The following is an 8,432-nucleotide window of genomic DNA, read 5'->3' as shown; positions in this document are numbered from 1 at the left end:
ATTTATGGTAAACAGGCGTACACATGGGGTTTTGTGAGATGGGGAAGGTTGGCTGAAGAAATACAAAATTATGAAAAGGACTGTGTTGATTTTCTTCTCCTCGCTGATGGAAGACATGTGTTGGAGGCCTCTTATACTACACCAATCCATTGTTTGGAAGAAGAAAAGGTTTGGTCTATTGTATCTTCTTTAGTAGTTTGGATGTTATGGAAGGCAATATGTAAGTGTGTATTTCAGAATGTCAAACCGAATGCGGTTAAGATAGTCAAGGAGATATGGTTGATGCTCCTGCATACTCTAAGAGGTCAATATGAGGCAATACATGGTGAGCTTGACGTTGTGTTTTGCAAGCAACAACAATTTCAAGAAATTTGGAAAAAGGTAGAGATCTTCACCTATTTTGGGGACAGAATAAAATGGAGATACGCTCCACCAAGATGGCTTTTTCGGCTCCCTGTCTTGAAAAGACCATGCATGAGGGTTTCCGCTACTAGACATGTCCATTCATGTGGGAAGGAGGATTGTAATAGGTTGTATGGATACTTTGTAGCATTTGGGCATCTTTTCATTAATACCATGTTGAATCTTGACTTTTAAAAAAAAAACCAACCTTTGAGACTTTTTTTTTTGTTTGTTGAAAGCATGTGGCCACATGGGAGATATATAGAAAGGGAACAAGTTTTTCTGTTTGATCAGAATGGATGAGCTCATTAAAAGTTGAAAATGATAATATTTTTACACATGTCTTTCAAATGTGGTGTTTTGGACCTCACTCATTAGAGGATATGTAGAGAATGGCCAAGGTGGACATGCACCTGTTACTAGCAAAGGTCAAGGAATGGATGTGGTGATAACAAAGTAAGTATTACTTGGAAGTAATGTGATTGTTGGAACTGTCTTGATGAATATGAATATGAAATGTGACTTTCTTGCGGAGACACTCAAGACCGCATTGATTTCAAGATAGGTTGAAAACAGGTGTATCAGAATCCATATAAACTATTCGATGGGTTGAGATCCCTCAAGGTGGGTGCCGATCATCGGGCTTTACATGAAGGCATGCTCATACATGTTGAAATCATGTCTTACACAAGACAGGTTGGGGAAGGATAGTCACTTCCTTTCCATCTATTTTGTATTTTGTAGCTGATATGCTTTTTAAAACTAATAGAAGGATATGTTTTTTGGGAATTAAGAAGAAAAATAAATGAATATCGAATAAAAACTGAGCCATACATCTACGAGTATTTCGGCTTGAAGTTAAAAACTAAACAAGCCCAAATATTCATGCCCCTCCCAAATAATTACCCTCAAAATGTGTTCCTTGAGGACATCTTATTTTTGCTTTCTACTTGGCCAACGATGATAAATTGATATATTGTATTCATTTGCATACTCATTGATTGAAGATTTACTTTAACATTGATCCATGAGGGCTCATATCACCTGAATTTTGTAAATACAAAGGTAACGAGGGGAGGTGGTTCATGGAGATGAATTTGGAGAACTGAAAAGTGGGGGTGGAAGAAAACGTGATGCCACAACAGAATCTCTCATGGACATGCAACAAGAACCTCTATGAAACAACGAGGTGACATAAGAGTGGATGTGGGAAAAAGAAAGGTCTCAAAAAATTAACCACATGAAATACCTATTTGTATGCTTCAATTATTAGGGTAAAAGAATGATGACCTAAAGGGAGATATACCTACAGACTAAAGTTATAACAAGTTAAAATGCATCAATGATGAAGCAATATATGATGTATGTTTCGAGACAATCTAAGAAGCTTTGTCATTAAATTATTATGAGGGCTCGACCCAATGGGATCGAGTTTGTGTGTGGAAATACCCCAAGTGGCAACTCCAAATATTCAAAAGAACCCACAATATTTTTGCATGCAAATTTGGGCCAAATATAATTTCAAGTAAGTGACATCTAGTACCTACCTGGTGAAAATGTTAAGGAAATCAATGATCTAATGATGGGTGAGTGAGTAAAGCTAGAATGAGCACGAAATTTCTTTTTAGTTTTGACATGCAAAAAGGCACACTGAATTAAGTGGTCTCTTAAAGAAAGAATAAAGAAGACTTGTGCGAAGTGACAATTTAATTCAAAGTAGAAAAGTTCTTTACTTAGAATTCACATGGCAATTTGATGAGAGCTTTGTAGTAAACTAGTTGCTAACCTCAATGAGATTGTCTGGGGAAAAACTAAATTACCAAGCTCCATGTACAATATCAGTTGTGATCATTGTTAAGTTACTACTAATCAAGTTAACTTTAAGAAAAGAACTTAATTACTCTTAAAATGTTACACATATTTTATAGCAGTTAAATAAATAGAAATACAAAGAATTGGTAATCATGCTTTCAATTAATTTAGAGAGAGCTCTAACATAAATTTTAAAATGAAGAAGTTGAAAAAATCTAAAATTGGAATGTATACCTCTTTTACAAAGTTGAGCGGTTGACCTTAGCCCCTTTCAAACTTGGGTGAACATAAAGTCTTTCCCCTCAATTCCTAAGCACTAGGCATTGCTCTTATCTTTGACATTGTATCCTTGAACTTGTACCACCACTTCCTTATGAGAGATTCAACGAATACTTCACACATGTACATCACCTGGGTGAAGTATGAGTCTCCACATTTGTCACACATGGTTATACTCAAATATACTACATTAGTGTTAGGAAAAAGCCTCATCCACAAAAGTACCCATTGAAGAATCATGAAATGGTCTAGGCAACTTGTTTGAGGGAAAAAAAAGGCATAGGGAAGGGAGTGTCACAATGCCTCATCCACAAAAGTATCCATTGAGGAATCATGAAATGGTCTAGGCAACTTGTTTGAGGGAAAAAAAAGACATAGGGAAGGGAGTGTCACAATGCCTCATCTCAAATATATGAAAACATGAGCTAAGTGAGATGCAAGTGATGGTTCACACTTTGGCCAAGCAATGATCGTCCATTTAAAGAAGAAGGTGGTAAAGTATTTTGGTGTAATATATACCTACTTTAAACGAGTGTGATGCAAAACTCTAATGCATCCCATCTTTTTAAAATATTCATGACAGTTAACCTTTCGAAATTCAAAGTTTCCCTTGCATGTCTTCTAAAATTTTGTATGCAAGTACCCTAGGGCCTATAACATGCACGCAATAACCCTTTCTATAGCCACAACGTTTTAAACCCTTAAAACAATTTGAACCTCAAGAAGCATGTCTCAATAATGACCTCAACAAGAAGTTGTCCAAACTCAGGAAGTAATAACACATATGACATTAACTCTCAAGGGATGTTCAACCCTATAGAGCAATATTCTCAAAATTGGTATTTCGTAGGAACTCAAACTTTAGTTTCTCATCTATTGGATTTTGTTCTCAAATGCATAATAAACTTAGTTTCCCACTGTGAAAGTAAATATTACCCTCCATCCATGGGAAATGTATCACTATTTTTACAAAAAAAATTACAAGTTGAATACAAGAGAAAACAATCAATTCATACACAATTTCACTTCCATTATAAAATACCAATTAAACACTCACGAGCAATTCCTTATACACCTCATGAGCACTCGAGAACACGTTTATGTCTCTTTTTGCTATTCCACCACAAAGAAGGAATGTCAATTTATAGGCCTTTAACAAACATAACATCAAAACACATGATACTCATCTAGCATGCAATAGTCCACACCATCATTAAAAGACATTTGGCTTCATTCATATCATGAGCATTAACCCTAATAGTCTAATAGAAAAGAGAAAGAAAGAAAGAAATATTAATGTCTTTGAAGAGGCCAAAATGGCCTATAAGACCTGTAAAGAATCAATGGTGATTCTTGTGTAGCGGAAGAGATGTGTGTTATGTGTATGTGTGAGAGGAAAAAGGAGAGGAGAGAAACTCAAGATGGATAAGAGACAAAATGAAGTACTCAAGAAGAAGGAGATGTATATTAACAAGGAGAACATGATAAATGAAAATGTAGCATTACAAAGAGTCACAACCGACTTAGTATGAAGTATGAGGGTGCTTTATATAGAGTCACCCTCTCTCTTCATTAACTTACAACAACCACTCTCTCTCTTGGGGAATGTGAAGACTCATAATCATGGGAATATGTAACTCATTAGTTATGTGTCATAGAATATTATTCTATGACACATAATTAATGTGTAGAGAGTAGTGGTGTGACTCTTGACCTTTGAGTAATCATGGATTCTCAAAAGGTGTGTTCACACGTTGCACTATGTTAAGCTTGATTCTCAACAAGACCATACAAGTGATTACATCTTAAGTGTTGTCTTGTCTTTGAGAACAACAAATCAAAATAAAATAAATATTACTTCGTAAATATAAAAGTATATAAGATAAAAAGAGACAAGGGAAATTGGTTTTCGTCACATGTGAGGTTAATCCAGAATGGAAAGGTCTCCGAAGCGAGGGAAGCGCCTACGATGGCAGGAGATAATGGCTTTTATCTGTCGATGACAAGGGTGTTGAGGTCATGGGCCATGGGGCGGGGGCCTACATGCACGACAAATTTCTATGCCCCGATCAATTGTAACCCCTTTGTTATGTCTTGGTCGAGAGCCCATTTGTGTATCCCTTGATTGACTTGTAGCATTAGTAAGAGTGATGGGGCTAAAGAAAGTTGTGATTGTTCTTTGTGGATGAGCTTGGGTGACTGTATTCTTTCAACAACTTTTCCCAATGTCTCTTTAGCTCTAGCAAGAAAAGTCTTAAGCACCGTTGGTCCTCATATTCTATTACCTCGCGTAGCAGGCCAAAGCCTTGTTTAAAGAGAAAATTATCTCCCTCTGATTTCATAAAAGACACTACAATGACAAACATAGTGTTCTTCGGATTCCACTCCTTGATGACACAATTGGCAAATTCTTTCTTATAGAGATATTTGTGTATATCTACCTATCTCAATCTGTAATCGATGTATGAAGTTTGCAACTGCCCTATCACATTGCGCAACGCATAGGATAGATGTATGTCCATATAAGGTGGCCTGATGATGAATCCATCCTTCGATGTGTGTAAGAAATGTGTCTTATAGTGGGCCATCTTCGTACCAAGTGATATTTTGGGGTTGATCCATGTTATCTTGTTTTCCAAGTTAATAATATTAGTTTGGATCACTCTATTCTTTTCCACTTTGGTCATATTTAGATGGGGACAACCCAAGCTATATTGGAACGAGGGTAGTGCATCTATACTCATGCCATGTGACTCAAGCCATTGCTACATTTCAACATACCAACAATGAATGTCTCCATTTTCAGCTAGTTGTCTTGATGACATAAGTGCCAACCTTGGGTATCTTCGTTTAGGGATAAATTATTAAACGGTTCCAACAGAGGGGAAGGAGCTCCTCATCCTAAACTTGAATTAAGGTTGAGGCTTTGTCTCATCAAAAAAGTTCCATACAAGTTTGTCTATTTATAATATAGTGCTTTACATGTGTAGCTAATTGAGTGGAACTTCCACAATATCTTTCCCACAAACGCATAATTTCCTACTCTAGCACTAACAATGGCAATGTTAGTGCTTCAGAACCAAGTAGATTGGATTTCATTCTCCAGATTTGTCTAACTTTCTCTAATTAGATTTATGGATTAGGTAAAAAAATATGCCGACATACATATTGACCTACTCCTTTGGACGAATGGAAACCAACAAAGATGACGACAGGTTGTGTATTGGAGTCCTTATAACCTTCAAAGTGAGAACACGATGTGATTGAGACATGAGAAGAAAGTATAACCAAGGTCCTACCAACTAATCATTTCTTTATATTCTCAATGACAACAAAATAAAACATTCTTTTGCACTAAGGATTGCAAAAACTTCTAAGAAAGGAAGTGAAGACTTTTAAGAAGTTTTATACGACCACCAATCACTCAGTCTACCAAAAGAAGAAGCAAAGGAGCTATATATTTGAAAACTCATCCTTCCGTCTGCATTTCGATGTTAGAAGTGCCAAAAGTTTCCAATTTGGAAATTCCAAGTTCCAAGTTGCAAGCTGCAAGAAAACATGTCAGAAATTAGATAAGAACCATGCATTTAGGAGATAATGTGATGTTTAAAGGAAAAGTAGCATGGTTGGTCCAATGGTTAGGGTTTAGGTTACAAATCTTTGCCCATAAACCAGACATAGGTTAAAAATTTGACTCATGCCACCGACATTAAGAGTGAAATTTGAGAGCCTCCAAGATTTACTAAATATAAATATTTGGCTGAATTTACATACTTAAAACACCTTTAAAAATTAAGCAAATTGAGCAAAGTTTTCACAATATTTATCTTATTTTTGTCAAATATTTCTGATAACTTCTTGTTGTGTTGTAAAATTGGGTAAATATTTCAAAATGATTTGTCGTAAATGTGGGCAAAGTACAATGTGCTATATGAACAATGTGTAGGAGCACCATTCTCTTTATTCTCAAGATCTATGACAATCAAAAGGCAGGCACTGAGTTAGAATAAATGATAAGGATGCACGAGTATCAATGCCTAGCAATGGGCTCGGTTCGGTTCGGTTTCTTAGCCTTGAAATGAAACCAAACAATTTATTCATAATAAAAACCACCAAACTGTTTAAAATTTATGAAGCCATTTAAACGGAACCGTTTAGAGCCGAACCGTTTAAAGAATAGGAGAAACCAAACCGTTTACGAAAAATTTAGAACCAAACCAAACCGGTTTATCATAAATAAAAACCAAACCATTTTTTATTGATATTGATCATTATACTTAATATAAATTTGTGGGAGAAAATCATCATAAATTTGTTTATCATATTTATCATAAATTTTGTCATCATACTTATTATATTTGATCATCAAAAATGAAAAGGAGGCTCTACATATAATCCAGATAAAATTTAATAAGTTAACACTAGTGTTTAAAATTAAAAGTTGAAAGTTTGAACCTATAGGGAAAATTTATGAGTATTTTTTAACCTATAAACCTTTCAACCGAACCACATAAACAGAAACCGATAAGCTGTAAACTACTAAACCATGAAATTCAAAACCAAACTGAACCGAAACCAAATCGATTTGTAACATTTGAAACCAAACCAAACCGTTTATTTATCTTCGAATCTATAAACCGTTAAGCCACGGTTCGGTTTGGTTTGAGTCGAAACCGGGCCCATTGTTATTAGTGCCTGCAATTCTAAAGAGAAACAACAAAGGTGGATTGACAACTGACATTACGTGACTCACAGGATCAAGCATTTAAACTACGAGAGGGAAAGAGGCCGCATTAGATAATCACATAAATTACAAGATGTCAATGCTTGGAGAACCTATGTAAAGGTAAACAATGGGAAAGGAGAAGAGCCAAAGAGAGGCCAAATGCACAGTGAATTACAGAGAAACCTTCATAGCTTAGTATGTAAAGGTTGTTACTAATTCTCCGGCACATCATGCACAACTACCTAATGAGAAGCACACTCAATAATAATCAGTCATAGGGATACCCTTTGCTCTAGTGGAAGATTAGACCTCCATGTATTCATGTTTGTTTTTCCACGAAGGCAAAGCTCCATACACACATTTATGCATACCATCACTTTCAAATATTAGAACAATCTACACAAGAGGTATCAACCATTGTACATTATCATACAACTAAGATAGAGAATCCATTTGTAATACCATGAATCAATGAACTAAGAAAAGTAATAGATAACATTACTTCTCTTGAAAATTGCACCTTACCAATTGTTATGTATTATCTACAAGCACAATTAGTTTCATTACTTAGAGCATAAGATTCACTCAAGTTTTACTTGTACCACTAGTACTAAAGTAAACTTGTGTTACTTGACTTCAATATGATGGTTACACAAGTTTTACTTAAATAGTAGATGCTCAAAGATCCGAATATGTTTTGCCCATAAATTTGCATGTCTTAAAACTTTGACATCATTTAATTGTGGAGTATCACTTTGGATCATTTGTATCATAGACTCTTGTGACTTGTATGGTTGTATCATAGAACAATATGGTTGCATAAATAAAACATTTTGCATTATTTGTTAAAACATATACAATTTTGCAATACCTTAAGTTAATGCATGGGGTGTCCTTCATGGAGATGTTATGGAGTATGAAAGTATGCATGCTTCTCATGTCTTTCACTTTTTCCATGGGTACATCTATCTCACTTCATTTCCATCTTTTATTCCACGGTTTAGAACTAAAATTTTGGTTATTTGGCTCTTTGGACAATATGGAAAATGAAATGTGAGGATGTTTTTAATAATGCTCACATACATCTCAAAACCATGCTTATTGAATTCTGGTTGTTATTTGTCCATACCATACGTGGGCAATATGATGATCAACAGGGTTCAGCTGATGCTCTAAGGCAATGTGAAGTGGACTTTAAGAAACAGTGGCAAGG

This window comes from Azolla caroliniana, unplaced genomic scaffold (genome assembly GCF_043228905.1).
Source record: "Azolla caroliniana isolate FFs.n. ecotype wild unplaced genomic scaffold, voAzoCaro1.0.p SCAF_366, whole genome shotgun sequence".
Taxonomy (NCBI): Eukaryota; Viridiplantae; Streptophyta; class Polypodiopsida; order Salviniales; family Salviniaceae; genus Azolla; species Azolla caroliniana.
Note: the sequence above shows the minus strand (reverse complement) of the source record.